This window comes from Sebastes fasciatus, chromosome 14 (genome assembly GCF_043250625.1).
Source record: "Sebastes fasciatus isolate fSebFas1 chromosome 14, fSebFas1.pri, whole genome shotgun sequence".
Lineage (NCBI taxonomy): Eukaryota > Metazoa > Chordata > Actinopteri > Perciformes > Sebastidae > Sebastes > Sebastes fasciatus.
In genome coordinates, this window is record NC_133808.1 from 610,977 (window position 1) to 637,781 (window position 26,805).

Sequence of the window (26,805 nt, forward strand, 5' to 3'; positions counted from 1 at the left end):
CAAATACACCTCAGCAAAGGACAAGGCCAAAGCTATAGTGCAGAAGGTGGCTGCAGTAAACCTTACTTCTGATATGTGGACATCCATTAACATGGAGGCCTACCTGCCATTTTGTTGACGAAAACACCCGTCTGAATTCAGTATGGTTAGGAGTACTGAAATTCCCTCTCACACACACTGCTGAACATTTAGCGTGTGTGAAAGCCTCCCTCATGGAGGAATGGGGAATCACCAATAAGGTAACATGTCTAGTTACTGATGGTGCAGCTAATATGATTGCCTGTGGCAGGGAACTGAGGCTCCGCCACACTATCTGCATAGCTCACACACTGAACCTGATAGTAAGAAAGGCTCTTGAACTGACCCCCGTGCTCTCTGACATCCGGACCAAGGCGAGGAAGCTGGTTGGATACTTCAGAAGTAGCACCACTGCTAAGGTATGTTCTTTGACTTTATTACAATTTTTGATAATGCTAATATTTTGTTTGTGTTACTGCTGCTGTGATGGAATTAATTGCTAATCTGTATTTTTTTAAAGGAGAAGCTTGCACAGGTGCAACAAGAAATGGGGAGGCCAAAACTGAAGCTTCTCCAAGAAGTTGACACCCGCTGGAACAGCACCTTCCACATGCTGCACCGTCTGGTGGACCTCAGAGAGCCAGTGGGGGCGGCTTTAGCCGGTCTACAAACTGACATCCCCTCACTGACCTCAGAGGAATACAACACTGTCAGTGGGTGCCTGTCATTGCTGTCATCATTTAATGATGCAGGTGTGGAGCTCTCAGCTGAGGAAAAGGTTTCCGGATCAAAGGTAGTGCCACTGCTGAAAATGTTGGAACAGATGCTGCAGGAAGACATCACAAACACGACAGCTGCAGTGGCAAGGGAAATGGGAGACCACCTCATAAGGCAGCTGAGGGAGAGGCTACACACCTTTCAATCAATGAGCATCATGTCACTAGCAACACTACTGGACCCAAGGTTTAAGGTAATAGGGTTTTTCAGTTCAACCAAAGCCACAGAAGCAATAAAAAGGCTAACATCCAAGTGTACAGCCCCTATTAGGTCTGCTCAAACCCCGGAGTCAGATCAGCCATCAACATCACAGGATGCTCAACCTGCAGCCCAAGGTAGTGTTTATTTGGTTTTGATGTCAATTTTTATTATTACTACACTCACTAACATGGTCTGTGTGTACTTCTCAGGTAACAAACTGTGGCTTCATTTGGATGACAGTGTCATGCAAGCCAGGAGAATCCAGAATGTGACAGCAGATGCCACTGTGGAGGTCCAGCGGTTCCTGTCGGAACCAAACATCGGACGAATGGAGGACCCTCTTTTGTACTGGGAAAGACAAAAATGTATCTACCCGAATTTATACAAACTTGCTGTTGGATTTCTGTGCACCCCAGCCTCATCGGTGCCTTGTGAAAGAGTGTTTTCAAAGGCGGGAGAAGTTGTATAAAAAAAAAGAAATCGCCTCAGCCCGAACACGGTCGAGAAGCTTCTGTTCCTGAATAAAAATGAATAAAGTCTCCCCTGTATTGTACATTGTTGTCCTAGTTACACAAGCACATTCAATGCCCTCTGCCTGGTTAAACCAATGCCACTTTCCAGAAGTAACACAGAACACTAATATTACCCCTCCTGCCATTATTATATTATATTACACTACACTAAAATACAATTATTGACCAAAGGATTTGTTTACACACATAAGATACATTAGTCACAAAACAATTACAGTTTATTATACATGTATGTTATATACTCATAATATACTTACTAGAACATAGACATTATATTATATATTATATAGATATAAATGGATTACATGGTAATAGATAGTTTTTTATTGTTTATAGTAATTTCCAACAGCCTTTACTGGGGCAAAATACAGTATATCACAGATCACGTGGTTAAGATCATATCTTCCTGTTTTACACTCTTTGACCACCAGGTGGTTTTGTGTTCACATGAAGCCTCGAGAAACAAACCCTTTTCCGAACCAATTTGCTGGAAAGCTTCAAAGCTTCATGAGGCTTCAGCTCGCCATCACTAATTAGAAACCAAGAATTTAATACCTAGGTCCACAAAAGAGGTTAAAGCAATATAACTATACTTATTCTCACCTCAATACAAAGAAACAAATGATTCATATAACAAATAATAAGATGTGTAACCTCACAGTGTTACTGTGTGCATCTAAACTATGTAAGGTTAAACACAAATAAACAAATGAAAACAACTATGTGATGTTAACTATGTGATGTTAATTGTTCAGGTGTAGTTGGCTGCATATTAAATGAACCTGTGTAGGTAGCAAACTAACGAGATGAGAGAGTGTGAACTGGAATGATATTACCTTGTGTGGCTGTGACCATCACAGTATGTACTGTATATATCTATTACTGGAAATAAATGAACAACACAAAACAATGACAGATGTTGTGCTGACTTGACTATGACTTGCCCCAAACTGCATGTGATTATCATAAAGTGGGCATGTCTGTAAAGGGGAGACTCGTGGGTACCCATAGAACCCATTCACTGATCTGGAGGTCAGAGGTCAAGGGACCCCTTTGGAAATGGCCATGCCATTTTTTCCTCACCAAAAGTTAGCGCAAGTTTGTAGCATTATTTAACCTCCTTTGCGACAAGCTAGTATGACATGGTTGGTACCGATGGATTCATTAGGTTCTAGTTTCATATAATACCAGTATCTTCACTCTAGCTTTAAAATTGAGCCGCTACAACCTCCGAAAGACTGATTGTCTTAATGTCTTAAAGAAATTAGTGACGTTAAAACAAATTTGCATTAACGCGTTATTATTGTCTTGGCTTCGACAGCTCTATAAATAGGTTACGAGCTGGAATTTGGAGTTTCGTTGAAATGCCAACATTTTCTCATCTCAACTTGTCACATACTGCCGTCACTTTTCCCTCGCAGTAAACACGTGCTTAATGTTGTTAATTAGACAAAAACACTTGTTTAGGATTAGGCAACACAACCACTTAGTTAGGTTTAGGGGAAAAAACAACATGGTTGGACTACTATGTTTTTACAGTGAAAATATTACTTGATGTTGTGAACATGGGACACGAACGATCAGCTGATTGTCATGTGACACTTAACGTACGGCACAGGGACAGCGGTCTCCTAGATGAAAGCCTTGTGTCAGTTTTTTCTTTCATGATGAAGACCTAATTTAGCTCAGATAAATTCAGAAAATTAATTCATACATATTAATGACAAACTCTTATTTTCTAAAATAAAGAAACGTGTATAGAAAAATATTTGAACCCTCTGTGAAAAGTCAAACCCATGTGCAGTCTGGCAATGACCTTTCCACCATGCTACTATCCAACAACACTGTCAGCCGGCCACAAAGCAAATAAATGTAGTGTCTTGTGCTACTTTTAGCCACACTGGATAGCAGCACCAACTGAATACATCTTTCTATTTAATCTGTAAGCAAAGCTCTTACAAAACATCAATCATGGGCATGTTTTTAATGACGCAATCATAAATTGGGGAAAAAAAGAAAATGAAAGCTGGGAGACAGAACAAGCGCTATTTAAAGGACTCATCTTCCACAGGCTGCCATGCGAAGAACATTTATAAACATAATCCCCAGCTCCCTTCATGCTATTTAGTGCTGCTGATGTGCATGAGAGACAGGGTATTGAGAATCTCATTACATCCTCTGTCACTTCCCTCAGGTGTTGTGAGTAACGACGCCGCACCCACTGACACTGCAGAATCCATCGCTGCCCATTTAAAACCGGGCAGAGTCAGAAATTGATTCCTCAGCTCAAGTTTGAAGGCGATTTTGCTTTAATTGAGTTGCAGGGCGACGCATCAGCATTTTGTCTCGTGGCGTCGCTGATACATGAACTCGCTGAAGTCAAAATTTTATTCTCTTTTGGCAAAGAGGAGCAGAGAGGGATCTGACATGCAGGGAAACATCAAGGTGAGTGGTTAATAATGGGAAGGTGCAATGTTGTGGTAGATACAATGAGTTGCTCAACTTAAAGCAGCAGTAGGAGAGATTGGAGCAAATATGATATGATATGATAGGATCTGATGCACATTCTAAATACTATTAATGATATGTAGATAATACTACTAAAACTGCTGCATTCAAAGCAGCAGTGGGTAGCAAATATGATTAAAACAAGTTATTTTTATAAAACAGTAGTGCATGAGACAGGTAATCTGAAAAAACTCATGTGCCTCTGTGTCCTCCGGTGCTCGTAATGGTATCCGCAAGATTTCACAGACCGGAGGAAAACAACTACTCCAATCAAACTAGGCAGCGCTGATCAAATATATTATATTCCGCACATAAAATGTTGTCAGAAACATCTTGTAGTGTACTGTTTAGCTGTAAAATGAGAAAGTTTGTGACCCGACTGCCATGTTGAGATCAGTTGAGGAACTACCAAGCACCGCCTACCAGCGGAGCAAACTTCGTACTTGACACGTTGGGAGTGAGACTGCGTTGACGAAACACTATGTTAGGTTACTCTACAGTCAGTATTTAGCCAGGTATACAAATGACTGAATCTTATATCGGAGCAGATAAACACAGTTAATCCATTCCAGTTTTGCTTTGTGTTTTGTTTTGATCGCTGAGTTACGATTGGGAAATGGCTGATCGGGGGAGGGGTTCAGTAGCCCATTTATGAGAGACTGAAGAACAAGGACCAGGATCATTGCAAGGTCATCATGAACAAAACATGTTGTGAAATGAAACTACATGTCACACTGTTCCAGAACACTCTGTGAGAGATATTTATTCTAAATGGAAGGTTAAATTCACAAAGTTCTTCACAGTCCAGACCAAAAAATTCTATAAATGAATATTCTTAAAGTTTTTAGCAGAAAATCATTTGACTTTCTGCTAAAAACTTTAAGAATATTCATTTATAGAATTTTTTGGTCTGGGACTGTGAAGAACTTTGTGTATGAACAAATATTTGAGTGAAATTGGTAAGCTCTTTTTGTCCTCAGCCTGCTTTTGTTTGCCTGCTTGCCGGAGAGGAGCTTGGCAGGGGAGAAGCGATTGCAGAGCAGAAGGGCTTGGGTTAATCCTCAGTGCCACTGGGAGAGTGTGGAGTGGGCATGAGCCAACAAACTGCAGGCCTGCTGCATCTCATACTGGAAGCCAACCGCTGGCCCCATGAGCAGCGTTTCAACTCTCGTCTTCCGCACAGCCGCCGACCTCAGGCGCTGATCCCACCTGTGTTGGTGTGTGTGAGTAACAGACAGAGACATATTGAGAGAATGATGAATGAGGAGAATGGATATTTCACTGTTTTAAAAAGATGAAAATAATTCATTTGCAGTTGCTTTTCAGTTAAAAGTGTTTGCACAAGCTGACTGATGGAGGAAATGTAAAAAAAGAAAAGAAGAATCTGTATGGTATGTTGCATCATATTCTCAAGTTGCAAAGAAATGTGAATCAATGTGATAATGCAGGAAAAGCCAGGCAGCCAATTAGCAGAAACAAAAAAAGGCAGAAAAGCTTTGTCAAAAGCCACAATTTCAATCAACTTCACATTTTCAACGGCTCTTTGATTTTAATACTTGACGGGCCTGGTGTGCTTCTCACGTCATCCTCCTCACAGGGACAAACCTATCTGAAATGAAAATGTGCCGCTTTCATCTGGAATATAATTTGCTCAAGAATTCTAAATCTGTATGCAAACACAAACAAAAGGATCAGTCCCATCCCACGTGCAGAGAAGGTAAAGCCAAAAGTCAAATATTGCACAATTAAAGTCATTATTTTGTTCTCCTTACTCCGGTCCTGTACCGTATCCCACTGATTTCAGTCTGTTTGTTTTTCCTTTTTAGTGATTAAAGACGTGAAGAGGATCATGGAGGTTGGAGACTGAAGTCCTTTAGTGTAGCAACATGAGAAATGATCAAATTAGGGCTGTGCATCGATTAAAATATTGAATTGCATGATTGTTCATGATTAATCGCGATTAATTGCAAAATAATCACACATTTTGTATCTGTTCAAAATGTACCTTAAAGGGAGATTTGTCAAGTATTTAATCCTCTTATCAACATGGGAGTGGGCAAATATGCTGCTTTATGCAAATGTATGTATATATATATATTATTGAATATCAATTAACAACACAAAAAATTACAGATATTGTCCAGAAACCCTCACAGGTACTGCATTTAGCATAAAACAATATGCTCCAATCATAACATGGCAAACTGCAGCCCAACAGGCAACAACAGCTGTCAGTGTGTCAGTGTGCTGACTTGACTATGACTTGCCCCAAACTGCATGTGATGATCATAAAGTGGTTATGTCTGTAAAGGGGAGACTCGTGGGTACCCATAGAACCCATTTGCAATCACTGATCTGGAGGTCAGAGGTCAAGGGACCCCTTTGAAAATGGACATGACAGTTTTTTCTCGCCAAAATTTAGCATACGTTTGGAGCGTTAGTTAACCTCCTTCTCGACAAGCTATTATGACATGGTTGGTGCCGATGGAATCCTCACGTTTCTTAGTTTCACATGATACCAGTATCATCACTCCAGCACCCTAAAAATCGCAAGTTATGTTAAAGTAACAAATTAGTAGCGTTTATTTCATTAGTGAATGTGCGTTAACGCGTTATGCTCTTCGCGGAGTCCTGGGTGAGAGTTCTGTTTTTGACCAGTTCACCTCACATCCCACCCACTCTAAGAGGACTTTCTCACTTGTTATACTCATTATTTATCCACATAACTTTTAAACCTGCAGTAGGCAGATTGTTTGTTGCATCATTGGGCAAAATCTGCATAATAACCTTCCAGCATATTGTAGTTCAAGTGTTCTGAGAGAAAACTAGACTTCTGCTCCTCCTCATGGCTCTGTTTTCAGGCTTTAGAACACCTAGCCTGTCATGGGAGATTTTGACCAATCACAGGTCATTACAGAGAGAGAGCGTTCCTATTGGCTGTTCATTCAACGGAGACAGCTGTCAATCACTCGCAAACTCGGATCAAACGGTCAAACTAGGCAACGCTGATCAAATATGAATCAATATTCTGTTACTGTAATGACTATTTGATCAGCGCTGCCTAGTTTGACCGTTTGATCAGAGTTGGTGAGTGATTGACAGCTGCTCAGAGATGGCAAGGCTCCAGATCAGCTCTGATTGGTTGTTTTCCTCCGGTCTGTGCTATCTTGGAAATGCCATTAGGAGCACCGGAGGACACCGGAGGAACATGATTTTTTTCAGATTACCTGTCTCATGCACTACTGTCAGGATATAGTGTCCGTTTTATAAAACTAACTTTTTAAATCATATTTGCTCCATTTCTACCCACTGCTGCTTTGAATGCATCCATTTTGGTAGTATTATGTACATATCATTAATAGTATTTAGAATGTGCATCAGATCCTGTATCTGACTAGCTGATTATTGTTGCATTAAAATGATCAAAGATTTCCTTTACGGTTTTGAATGAAGGAATAAGTCTAACATACATTATGAGTTGGATGCTTCCCCCCATGGCCGTTTCTGTCTGGATTGGGTTAGTTATGGCAGCCATATTCATGCTTGAACACGGTTTATCCTACAAGTGAGGGTACATTGCCTACGCTGCATTGATGATGAGAGCATTTTTCTTTCCTCCTCTCTAGCGCTGCTATGCCTCGCTAATGCTTCTTGATGAGGCTTGGCAGATGCGTTAAGGAAGTGTAACCTCAAAATAGATCTCACAGCAGCGGAGCAGCTTTTCATCTAGTTGAAAGGACAGGGGGAGAGGGGACAAAAGGAATGTGAAAGAGGAGGACAGATTTATTTATTTACTTCGTTAGTCATGTTGTTGAAGCCTGAGACAGGTAGCAAAAGAGGGATCGAGCAGAGTATTGACAGCGCGCATATATAAAGTCCCACCAGGATACATCAGGAGCAAATACAAGAAACATCCAAACAGAGAAGAGGATGCAGCCTCAGACATACATGACTCCTAGCGATTGATTACGCACGTTGGTGTTTCTGCAACTACGGGCATTTTTAAGTCAAAGAAATTTTGGATTTATGTTAAAATTTGCAGTGCAATGCTTGATGAATATATACACCGTGTTATTACCCATCTTGACATAAAACAATTACTAAATAATGTGATTTAATAAAATGTATGAAGCATTTTATGGTTCCGAACACCACTTTCCTTCATGTCCCACTACTGTGGTTTCAATGTTGAGATACGTAAAATGAGCTAATTCAATTATAATATGACAATATTTCAAATTGAATTGTTTCATATACATATTACTTTACACCTTTGTTTACAAATTATTTATATGATTTTTTTCATCAAAATGAGTCCTTACCGCGACACTGAACAAATACCAAAGTAAAGTTTTATTTAAATCCAAACAAGTCTAGTCCAAATCCAAATCTAGTTTCCATGGAAACAGAAGTTAGCAGGTGAGCACATGGATGACAGGTTGGGCCGCCCATATAGGCGACCCGACTAGATCAAGACAAACAAGGTTAAGGTCACCTTTTCTTCTCAAGTGTGTATTGTGTGTCCTTACCATACAGCTTAGAAGCATTTTGAACTACATTTATAAAATAACTTAATATTACTGTTGAATTTATGTATGTTAGATGCTAAGAGTCAAAGCTAACGTAGCAGACCTCGCTAGCTGCCATTTATCTGCAATAGCAAAAATGTAATTTCCTAAACATATCCTTACAACAGCTTTATGTGTTGCAGTAAAGACAATAGACATTAGAATTGCAATATCTGTTATTAAAAAATAACATATTTTATATTTTATAACATCTATGGTTACTGTCTACGTAAATGTTCCATGGTGAAGAAAAAATTATAAAATCCCATATGTTTAGGAAATGTTTTTATATCAATATTTACAATGATGCACAAAGCTTGAGGAAAAATAATTGAAATGTCTTAAAAATATATGAAAATATATAAAATGAACATTATTGTAATGTTGCGGTAAAGACATTTAGTAAGAACAGGTGATGAAAACCATAAAAAATAAACATGTTACAGATTAAACTCTTTACCACTATATGTAATTATGTGTGCCTGTTTATATGTATCACATACTCTGATGGTTAAAAGTCATGGAGGCTGTTTTTTTTTAATTTGGCAGAGTAAAAAATGAGTGTATTTGCAGAAACACTCATGTATTTTTGCAACTCTAAGTAATAATTAAGTAATAAATTAAAGATGATGCACAGATAAATTATTTACAAAATCTTTGTGTCATCTTGTCTCTGTTTACATCATGTCTGTTATTGCCCCAAACCGTCTCATCTCTTGAAGATGTGTTGATTTGTTTTCTGCCTGCCGCTGCTGTGAACTGTACCCTGATTCAAACAGCAGGGAGCAGCACTTATTATTTGTAGCTTACAGGGGATTACTCTGTGGAGCTGCGTCAGATCCAACTATTGGATGTCTTGTTTGATTTAATAAAAGATAGTCCTCACAGGCAAAGTCTACACTACTGAACCATGCCATGTTTCTTCCTGACCACTGGCACCCTCTTGAGAACGCTGTTATTGGTGTACGACAAGCCCTGCATAGGAGTGCTCTCCATGCAATATGAGATTTTTCAGTAAGGTCACCTGCAAGGCTGGAGATAGAAGTATGTTTGATTGATCTGCTTTGTCTGCAGTACCTCTGTCATAAAGTAACACAACAGAGAAGTATTGATCAAACAGGGAAACCTGACAGCTTCCAGATGCATTGAAATATCTCTACCAAACACTATTTGTCTACTTTGACTGAGGTTCATCATTCAATGTCTACAGAATTCACACAATTTATTAAGGTTACCATTTAGTCATTTTGACAACTGAATATTTATAAATACCTCTTACTATCTATAAAATATTATTTGTTTTAATGAAGGTTTTTAGGTAGTTTTTTTTTAAATGGGTTTACAACTGCACTAATCAATGTCTATATTATTTGGGCTTGGGGCCCTTCTGTGTGGAGTTAGCATGTTCTCCCCGTGGTAGTGTGGGTTTTCTCCAGGTTCTCCGGCGTCCTCCCACAGTCCAAAGACATGCAGGTTAGGTTCACTGTGAGTGTGAATGGTTGTCTGTCTGTCAGCCCTGTGATAGTCTGGAGACCTGTCCAGGGTGTACCCGCCTTCGCCCAATGTCAGCAATATCAGGAAATTGACACGTGAGGGACATTTTACTGGGCATTCGTAGGAAAAATACGTTGTTGAAAGTCGTGCTGAGGGTAGATTACATTTTGTGAGCATATAACAAACTGCCATGTTACTGTGTTGCTATGAGGCAGACAGAGAACGTCAGCAACTTTATATAGTTGAAAAAATGCCAATGTTGTCTTTTCAGCTTGTTCTGCTGCCCACAATGGATGAGAAAATCAATTAATTCAGCTGTAAAGTAGGTCTTACTTTGGTCAAGGGCTCAAGCAATGTGGACCCTTGTATCTGTCATTCAATCTCTTAAAAAGTTTCAATTTTCATGTCAAGTTACCCTCATGATTAATGGACTTGGACTTGGACTTATATAGCGCTTTTCTAGTCTTACGACCACTCAAAGCGCTTTACACTACATGTCAGTATTCACCCATTCACACACACATTCATACACTGATGGCACTAAGGTGCCAACTTTGCCCATCAGGATTTAATCTAAATACTCATTCACACACCGATGGCTATGCCTCCGGGAGCAATTTGGGGTTAAGTGTCTTGCTCAAGGACACATCGACATGTGACCCGGAGCAGCCGGGGATCGAACCACCGACCTTCCGATTGGTGGACAACCTGCTCTACCCTCTGAGCCACAGCCGCCCCCTTAATGTTGACTCAGTGGGAATTCCTCTAGAACACTTCTTTACATAGCAAATAGTTGTTTGCTTCTCAACCGGGTCTCACTCCCAACTCGTCAAATACCGCCTTTTGGTAAGTGCCCCTCGGATTTGGAAACTGACGCATGGAGGCACCCTTTAGCAACAGTATGTGACGAACCGGGCTTTCAACTAACTCCAATGTAAACCCACCCACGGCGTTATTCGAAGGTCGGAGCAGTGACGTAGTGTTAATAGCGTGAGAGTCCGCTATGGGTGGTTGGGACGGCTGGTGGAAGTAATGTTGATTTATTTTGTCACGTCAGTCGTTAGTCACGTGACTCGTCGGTATCATCGGTCCCGTGAGTCACGTGAGTTGCTAGTCAGTGAAGATAACCACGACTGTTTCCTAACCCTTCCTAAATGGTTGTGTTCTCCGATGCCGAGGGGCACTGACCAAGCGGCGGTATTTGACGAGTTGGGAGTGAGAATATGTTGTGCTGCCACATTAATGCTCTGAATTTCGAATTCAGCATCTTTAAGCATAAGACAAGGAATAGGTACAGTGGTTTTCTTAAGCGGTTACAAAGATTTATGCCCTCCTCAATTACTTTGCAACCCATTAGGCTACACAAAGTGTGGAATTTTGTCTGCACAGAATGGCCCTGATACTCACATTTGAAGACATCTCTGAGTTTGGAGAATTGTGAGTATATAATGACAATACTGTTTGTGGCCTACTGGTCCTAATTGGTGAAGTTTGATACACAGTTTGCGGTTAAGGTGCAGCTCTCACTGAAGCCATCAGTAGTTCAAATCTATGCTGGCACTGTAAAGTGCCTCACCTATAAGACAGGGTATGCATAATGATATTGATCTTATGATTTATGGCGTGAACCTATCCAGAGGATACAGCCCATTTCATCTCCGAGCTTTGGAGCCATGCAGACAAAGCTTAGACGGTCAAGAAGGAGATGATTAAAATGGGTTGAGATAGTTGGCTTTGCATTGCATGATGTGATTACATCACCTCAGAGGACGCCCATTATTTGTGCAGCAGAGGAGAAAAGCTTGCAAAGGGAAATCACTGTCATTTGGTAAAATTTGTTGAGAGCATGGCCCCTAATTTCAGTTTGTAATGTAATTATTTCAGCATAGCCTTCTCAGCATGTCCTCCGTGACTGAAAAGCAGACTAGTTTATGTTCCCTCACAGGCATTCTCATGTGAACCACAAGGTCTTGCAAACAGAGAAACCAAGTTAAGCCATTAGAATTTTTCAAGGTTTTCATTTTACTGCATATCAATTTTGAAGGAAAATCAGATTTATATTCAAAGAAACACTGTTGAATGCATTTTCCAATACATTGTTTTATGGGCTGTGATCATTGAATTGCCACTGAACTCTAGGATACTGGCAGCATACACTTGACAGCTGTTGCAGACACCACTACAGGGAGACAATATAACCAAATCATCTGCAAACATGAAATAAAATGTATGAGATTATTAAAAACACAATCTGTTTTCACAGTCAACTAACTGCCAGAACAAATCATCCATATACACAAGTTAGTGAGAGATAATATACCACCTTGCTTAAAGCAGCAGTAGACAAGAATGGAGCAAATAGGATTCAAAAAAAGTTATTTTTATAAAACGGTCACTATATCCTGACAGTAGTGCATGAGACAGGTAATCTGAAAAAAAAACATGTACCTCTGTGTCCTCCGGTGCTCCTAACGGCATCTGCAAGATTTCACTGACCGGAGGAAAACAAGCAGTCAGAGCCGAGCTGGTAAACAGAGCCATGAGGAGGTGCAGAAGTCTAGTTTTCTCTCAGAACACTTGAATTACATTATTATAGAAGTTTTGCCCAATGAAGCCAAAAATATACTGCCTACCCTCACTTTAATACCATTATTGACACAAAAAGAGTGATATAGCTCTGTGTGTCCTGAACTGCATGATCTGACAGGCATGTTAATATACAAGAATTCAGAGTGGATACAGCGAGGCGACAAATGAAAGGAAATCCCAACCTAAAGTGTCTGAGTAAGGTGATGGTTTACTATGACCTGCCAGCACAGCTTCACCACGTCAGTCCAAAATGTCATGTGTTCAGGTGAGTTGACATATGGATCTTGAGAGTGGGCATGTCTGTAAAGGGGAGACTCGTGGGTACCCATAGAACCCATTTACATTCACTGATCTGGAGGTCAGAGGTCAAGGGAACCTTTTGCAAATGACCAGGACAGTTTTCCATCACCAAAATTTGATTAAGTTTGGAGCGTTATTCAGCCTCCTTCATGACAAGTTAGTGTGACACAGTTGGTACCAATGGATTCCTTAGGTTTTTCTAGTTTCATATGTCTAGTTTCACATATAATATATCTAGCTTTAAAACTGGGCCTGATATAACCTAAAAATAAGTTGTTCATTTATTATTTTTTTTATATATATATATATATTATGGCATGCCATTTAGGAAATTATTATATACATAATGTGAAATTTGAGATGTTGAATGAAATACTGAATATATTGAATGAACTCTGAGAATATGGAATGGAATCCTGAATATATGGAATGAATTGTGAGAATATAGAATAAAAATGTGAGAATATGGAATGAAATCCTGAATATATGGAATTAAACTGAGAATATAGAATGAAATCCTGAATATATTGAATGAACCCAGAGTATATAGAATGGAATCCTGAATATATGCAATGAAATGTGAGAATATGGAATGAAATCCTGAATATATAAGAGAGAGAGAGAGAGAGAGAGAGAGAGAGAGAGAGAGAGAGAGAGAGAGAAGCAGCCACAATAATAGCCCAGCAGCTGTAATAACTAATACAAGTAGGACTAATAACACAAAATCAATAGCAGTGGATGGAAAGAGTGATAATACAACTATCGGAATTGATATCATTGGGTCGTCCTCAGACGGGCTTTCAAGCGGAGCTTCCAGCTGTCTCAGTCCACCATACATCTGGCTAGCTCGCCAGCACTGTCCAGCATCTCTCCTCAGTACGTCCATGTATGTTGGTGTGGGACGTCCCTGTGATCGATCCACCAACCGGAAGGTCGGTGGTTCGAGTCACATGTCGATGTGTCTTTGAGCAAGACATTTAACCCCAAATTGCTCCCGAAGGCATAGCCATCGGTGTGTGAATGAGTATTTAGATTAGATCCTGATGGGCAAAGTTGGCACCTTAGTAGCCTCTGCCATCAGTGTATAAATGTGTGTGTGAATGGGTGAATGCTGACATGTAATGTATAGAGCTTTGAGTGGTCGGAAGACTAGAAAAGCGCTATATAAATGCAAGTCCATTTACCATTTACTTGAAACATTTAATTACGACGGCATCACCCGAATGTGTCGATCAGCAGAGAGAAACAAAAGCAGGCTGGACAGAGAGTCCGTTGCCCCACAGCATTCAGACAGCCTCCCACTGCAGATTCACACCGTGACAAAGTCATATCTAATGCTATGAGTGTTTATCACTGCAAATACAACCTCATTCCATCATAAACAATACTGAATTAATAATATCTAATGCTATAAGAGTGTTTATTGCTGCATATACGACCACACTCCATCATAAACAATACAGAATTAATAATATCTAATGCTATAAGAGTGTTTATCGCTGCATATACGACCACACTCCATCATAAACAATACAGAATTAATAATATCTAATGCTATAAGAGTGTTTATCACTGCATATACGACCACACTCCATCATAAACAATACAGAATTAAAGCAGATGATCAAAGAGCGTGAGCCTTCACGTGTGAATGTTAGTCTGTTGTGCCTGCCCTGTAGAAACTAGCATAAGCAGCAGTTGAGGATTGACCAACAGCCTTAAGATGGAACATTACATTTACATTACAGACATTTGTGATTTTATTTTTGAAATTAATTTTTTCTTATTGACAATATGTCAGTATTTGAGTGCCTTAACTGTTATAGTAAGAATTATGACCAATGAGCCGCTGTTGAATGAGTGGGAGATAAAGGCTACTGTTTTTAGTAGTTCTGGTTGATCTTATGCTTCAATGTATGACCTTAGTTTATAATTACATCATATTTATATGAAAATAACGTAGAAGACCTGTTCTTTCAGTTAAGATATGTCAATGAAGAAGAGTTTATGTTCCTTATGGAAGCCATACTTTTATTAAAGGTCACCTATTATGCAAAATGCACTTTTCCATGTCTTTTAAACATCAATATCTGTCCCCAGTGTGTCTACAGGTCACCATAGTATCATAAAAGACCATCCTCTCTCTTTTTCTCCTGCTCCGTTTGTCCAGAAATGGGTGTAGAAAATCACTTCGCAGCTTTTCCTTCTCTTCTGACGTCATTAGAGAATTGCAAGCCATGTAAGGGTTTCCTGGAACCAGAGAGAACCTTCAATAGCTGACCCCGCCCCACAGCGCGTCAGTGTCTCTCCTCCTCAACCGAACTTGAGCAAAGTAGCTCCTCCTGTTAGTCTGCAAGAACCAGCAGAACAGGCTTCATGTACTCCCATCATCTAAATATAACATGTTCTTTCACAAAGGCTTTATGTAATTACACTGTTTAAACAGGTGATATTTATATATTATATATATTTGATGTCATGCATGTAGAAGAGTACAGGTAGTAAATAGTGACTGTAAGCAACACAACACATTTCTGTTTCACAGTCAAACTTTATTTGAGTAGACAGATGACAATATTAATTATTCACAGCATTTGTAATCATCTCACCTAAAGTTATGTGACATGGTACAGGAGAAAGTCTTTCAGCTCTGGTAAACTCCGGTAAGCTAAGCTCCGGTGGTCTGTAGTCATGGTAACACAGAGACAGCTTCTACTGTAAATAATATACCATTACTCTGATCTTCCATACATTTATCAGGTGTCTTTTAGCAGAAATAATAAACTGACTACTGTTTCACATCTTCTATTTTCCACCCTGATGGTCGCTGTGTTTACACACCGTCTCATAGCGGTAGCATGTAGCTAACCCGTTAGCATGTAGCTACATGCTAACGGGTTAGCTCTGTATTTCCCATCTGCTCTCAGCTATCTGCTCTCAGCTGTCTGCTCTCCTCTGGGATGATTCTGTCGGTCATTTCTCACAGATGGATCTGTAAAGACAGACGTAAAACAGAGTGTGTGTTTACGGTTTACAGAGTTGATGCATAAGGTAAACACTGAGCTAACTAACAGAGATATAAATAGCATTATTTACCTGAGAGAAACCGTCAGGAAAACCTGGAATCTGGACCGCAGATGTTCATCATATGTCGCCCATTTCTGATCAGATTCCTCCGGTAATGTGCGCTGGGTGAAGTTTCTGGTTTATAAACTTTAAAGTAGTTTATTTTACTCTTCTGCTTCTCTCTCCCTGCACTCAGACCTGAGCGCTGTGACGCTGTGTTGTTGAGGACGTTTGATTGACAGAAAACGCTGACCAATCAGAGCAGAGTGGGAGGAGACAGGCTGTGAATCAGGGGTTTTCAGACAGAGGCTGAATTAGGCTCTGAGGCAGGCAGACTCAGGCTGCAGTATGAGAAGAATAAAAGGTTTTTTGAACATTGCAGCATGTAAAAATGTTCTAGTGCAACATTAAAATACATCTATGAACCTGGAAATTAGCATAATATGAGACCTTTAAGGCAAACATTTGTTTACTTATTTTTGCCAAATAAATGAAAAGCATGTTGAAATCAGAACATGACCTCCTCGCTGTAACATAAATGTAATGAACCGAACCGAAAACCGTGACCCCAAAACAGTGATATGAACCCAACCATGAATTTGTAAACCGTTCAACCCCTAATATATACTGTATATATATACAGTATATTACGGTCTGCTCAGAACTATACGTTATACCATGATCCACTCAAAGTCGGCTGGGTTTGTGTTCATCCTGGGGCAGCTCAGTGTGAGAAAGCTCTCACTGTTAGTCTGACCCTCTCAATCTAAATCACAGCAATTGATAAACACATGTTTTGAACGGGCAACAGCAAGGCTTCTTTTTGTAATTCACCACAAATTGTGTCTTTTGTGGTTGCAGAAAATTGTAAATAAACCTCTGAGGTTGAAACAGGCATACACAGAACTACTTTTTATTTTCTTAATGTGTAAACAAAAAAAATCTCCCTATGAGCAATCAAAACACTAGAGGATTATTTTATGCACATTGGCTGAATGATTTCTTCTCTCTGCAGCGGTGTACTTAGGGCTGCAGGCCATTGATGATTTTTGGCTGCTTAACAGACCTGGAGTCAAAAGAAAATGTATTTTCTTTATAGTCCATGTATAATGCCCTTGTCGTTAATTATCAGTTTTGTGAACAGAATGTGAGGAAAGTCTAATCCAATTTAAAGTAATTTCATGTTCCTGAAATGTAGCTTGATGTCAAGATGATTACTACTTTTATTTTTGCCCTATAACCACAATCGGATACTCATAACTTGGGATAAAACAAGGACATTCATTGCGGAGCAAAGCCTTTATTCCTATTTCTGTATGAAATAATTGTGTGAGCTGGAAATCCCCTTAGACTCCTTTGTTTGACATTAGCATAGAACGTAAATCCATTTTAATCAAGTTCCAGTGGACTTTTCCTTTAATGTCTGCATGGAATCTGACCTATTCATGCTGAGAGTGATATGTTTTTCCAACAAGAGAAAATATCCTTCTTTGAACTTGGTCTGAATACTTTTGCAAAATGTGCACATGGGAGAAATGATTTAAAGCAGTGATTCCTAACCTGGGGTACTTGTACTACTACAATGTCCATGTGGTATAAGGAAAGATTGTGGAGTAGATTCATTTATACAAAAAATATCTATATGTTATGATTTGATTTAAAAAAGAAATATATATATATATGTCCATATATTTGTGGGTAGAAGGAAAAAAACAATCCAAATAGGAAAATCCAGATTGGTGTGTCAGTACCAGGTTGACTGCACAGCATTACTTCCACCAGCCTGGGTACTTTGTTAGCGAGAATATAAATTTGAAAAAACTAGCCATAATTGATGGATAAACAGTTGAAATAATTAGCTGATATTAATGGATAAACAGGTGAAATATTTAGCTAAACATAATACATCAATTATTAGTTAGCTAACAGCAATGGAAAAACTTGTTAGCTAAAAGTAATAATGTATAAATGTAGCCTAAATAGCTAAAAGTAATGGATAAACATAACTACATAAAGTAATGGATAAACAACTAGCTAAAAATAATGGATAAACTAATGAGCTTAAAGTAATGGATAAACATAACTAGCTAAAAGTAATGGATAAACTAATGAGCTTAAAGTAATGGATAAACTAATGAGCTTGAAGTAATGGATAAACAACTAGCTAAAAGTAATGGATAAACATAACTAGCAAAAAGAAATGGATAAACATAACTAGCTAAAAGTAATGGATAAACATAAGTAGCCATGTTGCTTCTTCGGGGTATCCCCGGCCACCAGGCGCTCGCTGACGGGCCCTCCGTCTGGGCCTGGCTCCAGACGTGGGCCCCGGGCTTCCTCCGGGCCGGGTAACTCCTCCTCTGCCTTGTGTCGTCATTTGGGTTTTGTGAACCATTCTTAGTCCGGCCCCTCACCTGAGACCAATTTGTCATGGGAGACCCTACCAGGAGCACGAGGCTCCAGACAACACAGCCCTCAGGGTCATAGGGACACGCAAACCTCTCCACCACGTTAAGGTGATGGTTCCGGAGAGGATGGATAAACATAACTAGCAAAAAGTAATGGATAAACAACTAACTAAAAGTAATGGATAATCTAATGAGCTAAAAGTAATGGATAAACTAATGAGCTAAATGTAATAGATAAACATAACTAGCTAAAAGTAATGGATAAACAACTAGCTAAAAGTAATGGATAAACATAACTAGCTAAAATTAATGGATAAACATAACCAGCTAAAAGTAATGGATAAACATAACTAGCAAAAAGTAATGGAGAAACTAATGAGGTAAAAGTAATGGAAAAACATAACCAGCTAAAAGTAATGGATAAACAACTAGCTAAAAGTAATAGATAAATATAACTAGCTAAAAGTAATGGGATAAACATAACTAGCAAAAAGTAATGGATAAACTAATTAGCTAAAAGTAATGGATAAACAACTATCTAAAAGTAATGGATAAACATAACTAGCTAAAAGTAATGGATAAACAACTAGCTAAAAGTAATGGATAAACATAACTAGCTAAAAGTAATGGATAAACATAACTAGCTAAATGTAATGGATAAACAACTAGCTAAAAGTAATGGATAAACATAACCAGCTAAAAGTAATGGATAAACATAACTAGCAAAAAGTAATGGAGAAACTAATGAGGTAAAAGTAATGGAAAAACATAACTAGCTAAAAGTAATGGATAAACAACTAGCTAAAAGTAATGGATAAATATAACTAGCTAAAAAGTAATGGAATAAACATAACTAGCAAAAAGTAATGGATAAACTAATTAGCTAAAAGTAATGGATAAACAACTATCTAAAAGTAATGGATAAACATAACTAGCTAAAAGTAATGGATAAACAACTATCTAAAAGTAATGGATAAACATAACTAGCTAAAAGTAATGGATAAACATAACTAGCTAAAAGTAATGGATAAACAACTAGCTAAAAGTAATGGATAAACATAACTAGCTAAAAGTAATGGATAAACAACTAGCTAAAAGTAATGGATAAACATAACTAGCTAAAAGTAATGGATAAACATAACTAGCTAAAAGTAATGGATAAACATAACTAGCTAAAAGTAATGGATAAACTAATTAGCTAAAAGTAATGGATAAACAACTAGCTAAAAGTAATGGATAAACATAACTAGCTAAAAGTAATGGATAAACAACTAGCTAAAAGTAATGGATAAACATAACTAGCAAAAAGTAATGGATAAACTAATTAGCTAAAAGTAATGGATAAACATAACTAGCTAAAAGTAATGGATAAACATAACTAGCAAAAAGTAATGGATAAACTAATTAGCTAAAAGTAATGGATAAACAACTAGCTAAAAGTAATGGATAAACATAACTAGCTAAAAGTAATGGATAAACAACTAGCTAAAAGTAATGGATAAACATAACTAGCTAAAAGTAATGGATAAACATAACTAGCTAAAAGTAATGGATAAACAACTAGCTAAAAGTAATGGATAAACAACTAGCTAAAAGTAATGGATAAACATAACTAGCTAAAAGTAATGGATAAACATAACTAGCAAAAAGTAATGGATAAACTAATTAGCTAAAAGTAATGGATAAACAACTAGCTAAAAGTAATGGATAAACATAACTAGCTAAAAGTAATGGATAAACAACTAGCTAAAAGTAATGGATAAACATAACTAGCTAAAAGTAATGGATAAACTAATTAGCTAAAAGTAATGGATAAACAACTAGCTAAAAGTAATGGATAAACATAACTAGCTAAAAGTAATGGATAAACATAACTAGCTAAACGTAATGGATAAACAACTAGCTAAAAGTAATGGATAAACATAACCAGCTAAAAGTAATGGATAAACATAACTAGCTAAAAGTAATGGATAAACTAATTAGCTAAAAGTAATGGAGAAACTAATGAGGTAAAAGTAATGGAAAAACATAACTAGCTAAAAGTAATGGATAAACATAACTAGCAAAAAGTAATGGATAAACTAATTAGCTAAAAGTAATGGATAAACAACTAGCTAAAAGTAATGGATAAACATAACTAGCTAAAAGTAATGGATAAACAACTAGCTAAAAGTAATGGATAAACATAACTAGCTAAAAGTAATGGATAAACATAACTAGCTAAAAGTAATGGATAAACATAACTAGCTAAAAGTAATGGATAAACTAATTAGCTAAAAGTAATGGATAAACAACTAGCTAAAAGTAATGGATAAACAACTAGCTAAAAGTAATGGATAAACATAACCAGCTAAAAGTAATGGATAAACATAACTAGCAAAAAGTAATGGAGAAACTAATGAGGTAAAAGTAATGGAAAAACATAACTAGCTAAAAGTAATGGATAAACATAACTAGCTAAAAGTAATGGATAAACAACTAGCTAAAAGTAATGGATAAATATAACTAGCTAAAAGTAATGGGATAAACATAACTAGCAAAAAGTAATGGATAAACAACTAGCTAAAAGTAATGGATAAACATAACCAGCTAAAAGTAATGGATAAACATAACTAGCAAAAAGTAATGGAGAAACTAATGAGGTAAAAGTAATGGAAAAACATAACTAGCTAAAAGTAATGGATAAACATAACTAGCTAAAAGTAATGGATAAACAACTATCTAAAAGTAATGGATAAACATAACTAGCTAAAAGTAATGGATAAACATAACTAGCTAAAAGTAATGGATAAACAACTAGCTAAAAGTAATGGATAAACATAACTAGCTAAAAGTAATGGATAAACAACTATCTAAAAGTAATGGATAAACATAACTAGCTAAAAGTAATGGATAAACAACTAGCTAAAAGTAATGGATAAACATAACTAGCTAAACGTAATGGATAAACAACTAGCTAAAAGTAATGGATAAACATAACTAGCTAAAAGTAATGGATAAACATAACTAGCTAAAAGTAATGGATAAACTAATTAGCTAAAAGTAATGGATAAACAACTAGCTAAAAGTAATGGATAAACATAACCAGCTAAAAGTAATGGATAAACATAACTAGCTAAAAGTAATGGATAAACTAATTAGCTAAAAGTAATGGAGAAACTAATGAGGTAAAAGTAATGGAAAAACATAACTAGCTAAAAGTAATGGATAAACATAACTAGCAAAAAGTAATGGATAAACTAATTAGCTAAAAGTAATGGATAAACAACTAGCTAAAAGTAATGGATAAACATAACTAGCTAAAAGTAATGGATAAACATAACTAGCTAAACATAATGGAAAAACAACTAGCTAAAAGTAATGGATAAACATAACTAGCTAAAAGTAATGGATAAACATAACTAGCTAAAAGTAATGGATAAACTAATTAGCTAAAAGTAATGGATAAACAACTAGCTAAAAGTAATGGATAAACATAACTAGCTAAAAGTAATGGATAAACATAACTAGCTAAACATAATGGAAAAACAACTAGCTAAAAGTAATGGAGAAACTAATGAGGTAAAAGTAATGGAAAAACATAACTAGCTAAAAGTAATGGATAAACATAACTAGCTAAAAGTAATGGATAAACAACTAGCTAAAAGTAATGGATAAATATAACTAGCTAAAAGTAATGGGATAAACATAACTAGCAAAAAGTAATGGATAAACTAATTAGCTAAAAGTAATGGAGAAACTAATGAGGTAAAAGAAATGGAAAAACATAACTAGCTAAAAGTAATGGATAAACATAACTAGCAAAAAGTAATAGATAAACTAATTAGCTAAAAGTAATGGATAAACAACTAGCTAAAAGTAATGGATAAACATAACTAGCTAAAAGTAATGGATAAACATAACTAGCTAAACATAATGGAAAAACAACTAGCTAAAAGTAATGGATAAACATAACTAGCTAAAAGTAATGGATAAACATAACTAGCTAAAAGTAATGGATAAACTAATTAGCTAAAAGTAATGGATAAACAACTAGCTAAAAGTAATGGATAAACATAACTAGCTAAAAGTAATGGATAAACATAACTAGCTAAACATAATGGAAAAACAACTAGCTAAAAGTAATGGAGAAACTAATGAGGTAAAAGTAATGGAAAAACATAACTAGCTAAAAGTAATGGATAAACATAACTAGCTAAAAGTAATGGATAAACAACTAGCTAAAAGTAATGGATAAATATAACTAGCTAAAAGTAATGGGATAAACATAACTAGCAAAAAGTAATGGATAAACTAATTAGCTAAAAGTAATGGATAAACAACTATCTAAAAGTAATGGATAAACATAACTAGCTAAAAGTAATGGATAAACAACTATCTAAAAGTAATGGATAAACATAAGCAGCTAAAAGTAATGGATAAACATAACTAGCTAAAAGTAATGGATAAACAACTAGCTAAAAGTAATGGATAAACATAACTAGCTAAAAATAATGGATAAACATAACCAGCTAAAAGTAATGGATAAACATAACTAGCAAAAAGTAATGGAGAAACTAATGAGGTAAAAGTAATGGAAAAACATAACTAGCTAAAAGTAATGGATAAACATAACTAGCTAAAAGTAATGGATAAACAACTAGCTAAAAGTAATGGATAAATATAACTAGCTAAAAGTAATGGGATAAACATAACTAGCAAAAAGTAATGGATAAACTAATTAGCTAAAAGTAATGGATAAACAACTATCTAAAAGTAATGGATAAACATAACTAGCTAAAAGTAATGGATAAACAACTATCTAAAAGTAATGGATAAACATAACTAGCTAAAAGTAATGGATAAACAACTAGCTAAAAGTAATGGATAAACATAACTAGCTAAAAGTAATGGATAAACATAACTAGCAAAAAGTAATGGATAAACTAATTAGCTAAAAGTAATGGATAAACAACTAGCTAAAAGTAATGGATAAACATAACTAGCTAAAAATAATGGATAAACATAACCAGCTAAAAGTAATGGATAAACATAACTAGCAAAAAGTAATGGAGAAACTAATGAGGTAAAAGTAATGGAAAAACATAACTAGCTAAAAGTAATGGATAAACATAACTAGCTAAAAGTAATGGATAAACAACTAGCTAAAAGTAATGGATAAATATAACTAGCTAAAAGTAATGGGATAAACATAACTAGCAAAAAGTAATGGATAAACTAATTAGCTAAAAGTAATGGATAAACAACTATCTAAAAGTAATTAATAAACATAACTAGCTAAAAGTAATGGATAAACTAATTAGCTAAAAGTAATGGATAAACAACTATCTAAAAGTAATGGATAAACATAACTAGCTAAAAGTAATGGATAAACAACTATCTAAAAGTAATGGATAAACATAAGTAGCTAAAAGTAATGGATAAACATAACTAGCTAAAAGTAATGGATAAACAACTAGCTAAAAGTAATGGATAAACATAACTAGCTAAAAGTAATGGATAAACATAACTAGCAAAAAGTAATGGATAAACTAATTAGCTAAAAGTAATGGATAAACAACTAGCTAAAAGTAATGGATAAACATAACTAGCTAAAAATAATGGATAAACATAACCAGCTAAAAGTAATGGATAAACATAACTAGCAAAAAGTAATGGAGAAACTAATGAGGTAAAAGTAATGGAAAAACATAACTAGCTAAAAGTAATGGATAAACATAACTAGCTAAAAGTAATGGATAAACAACTAGCTAAAAGTAATGGATAAATATAACTAGCTAAAAGTAATGGGATAAACATAACTAGCAAAAAGTAATGGATAAACTAATTAGCTAAAAGTAATGGATAAACAACTATCTAAAAGTAATTAATAAACATAACTAGCTAAAAGTAATGGATAAACAACTATCTAAAAGTAATGGATAAACATAAGTAGCTAAAAGTAATGGATAAACATAACTAGCTAAAAGTAATGGATAAACAACTAGCTAAAAGTAATGGATAAACATAACTAGCTAAAAGTAATGGATAAACATAACTAGCTAAAAGTAATGGATAAACAACTAGCTAAAAGTAATGGATAAACATAACTAGCAAAAAGTAATGGATAAACTAATTAGCTAAAAGTAATGGATAAACAACTAGCTAAAAGTAATGGATAAACATAACTAGCTAAAAGTAATAGATAAACAACTAGCTAAAAGTAATGGATAAACATAATTAGCTAAAAGTAATGGATAAACATAACTAGCTAAAAGTAATGGATAAACATAACTAGCTAAAAGTAATGGATAAACTAATTAGCTAAAAGTAATGGATAAACAACTAGCTAAAAGTAATGGATAAATATAACTAGCTAAAAGTAATGGGATAAACATAACTAGCAAAAAGTAATGGATAAACTAATTAGCTAAAAGTAATGGATAAACAACTATCTAAAAGTAATTAATAAATATAACTAGCTAAAAGTAATGGGATAAACATAACTAGCTAAAAGTAATGGATAAACAACTAGCTAAAAGTAATGGATAAACATAACTAGCTAAAAGTAATGGATAAACATAACTAGCTAAAAGTAATGGATAAACAACTAGCTAAAAGTAATGGATAAACATAACTAGCTAAAAGTAATGGATAAACAACTAGCTAAAAGTAATGGATAAACATAACTAGCTAAAAGTAATGGATAAACATAACGAGCAAAAAGTAATGGATAAACTAATTAGCTAAAAGTAATGGATAAACAACTAGCTAAAAGTAATGGATAAACATAACTAGCTAAAAGTAATAGATAAACAACTAGCTAAAAGTAATGGATAAACATAATTAGCTAAAAGTAATGGATAAACATAACTAGCTAAAAGTAATGGATAAACATAACTAGCTAAAAGTAATGGATAAACTAATTAGCTAAAAGTAATGGATAAACAACTAGCTAAAAGTAATGGATAAACAACTAGCTAAAAGTAATGGATAAACATAACTAGCAAAAAGTAATGGATAAACTAATTAGCTAAAAGTAATGGATAAACAACTAGCTAAAAGTAATGGATAAACATAACTAGCTAAAAATAATGGATAAACATAACCAGCTAAAAGTAATGGATAAACATAACTAGCAAAAAGTAATGGAGAAACTAATGAGGTAAAAGTAATGGAAAAACATAACTAGCTAAAAGTAATGGATAAACAACTAGCTAAAAGTAATGGATAAATATAACTAGCTAAAAGTAATGGGATAAACATAGCTAGCAAAAAGTAATGGATAAACTAATTAGCTAAAAGTAATGGATAAACAACTATCTAAAAGTAATGGATAAACATAACTAGCTAAAAGTAATGGATAAACAACTAGCTAAAAGTAATGGATAAACATAACTAGCTAAAAGTAATGGATAAACAACTAGCTAAAAGTAATGGATAAACATAACTAGCTAAAAGTAATGGATAAACATAACTAGCTAAAAGTAATGGATAAACTAATTAGCTAAAAGTAATGGATAAACAACTAGCTAAAAGTAATGGATAAACATAACTAGCTAAAAGTAATGGATAAACATAACTAGCTAAAAGTAATGGATAAACAACTAGCTAAAAGTAATGGATAAACATAACTAGCTAAAAGTAATGGATAAACAACTAGCTAAAAGTAATGGATAAACATAACTAGCTAAAAGTAATGGATAAACATAACGAGCAAAAAGTAATGGATAAACTAATTAGCTAAAAGTAATGGATAAACAACTAGCTAAAAGTAATGGATAAACATAACTAGCTAAAAGTAATAGATAAACAACTAGCTAAAAGTAATGGATAAACATAATTAGCTAAAAGTAATGGATAAACATAACTAGCTAAAAGTAATGGATAAACATAACTAGCTAAAAGTAATGGATAAACAACTATCTAAAAGTAATGGATAAACATAACTAGCTAAAAGTAATGGATAAACATAACTAGCTAAAAGTAATGGATAAACAACTAGCTAAAAGTAATGGATAAATATAACTAGCTAAAAGTAATGGGATAAACATAACTAGCAAAAAGTAATGGATAAACTAATTAGCTAAAAGTAATGGATAAACAACTATCTAAAAGTAATGGATAAACATAACTAGCTAAAAGTAATGGATAAACAACTATCTAAAAGTAATGGATAAACATAAGCAGCTAAAAGTAATGGATAAACATAACTAGCTAAAAGTAATGGATAAACAACTAGCTAAAAGTAATGGATAAACATAACTAGCTAAAAATAATGGATAAACATAACCAGCTAAAAGTAATGGATAAACATAACTAGCAAAAAGTAATGGAGAAACTAATGAGGTAAAAGTAATGGAA

General features: G+C 35.4%; 1 long non-coding RNA gene across 1 annotated transcript in view; it reads right to left on the minus strand.

Annotated features, from left to right (window-relative positions):
• Window positions 1–15,019: 15,019 nt before the first annotated feature.
• Window positions 15,020–26,805, minus strand: part of LOC141782068 (uncharacterized) — an 85,883-nt gene continuing 74,097 nt past the window's right edge. The window contains exon 3 of the long non-coding RNA XR_012597026.1: window positions 15,020–15,941. This is a non-coding gene — a long non-coding RNA (uncharacterized LOC141782068). The remainder of the gene's footprint in view (window positions 15,942–26,805) is intronic.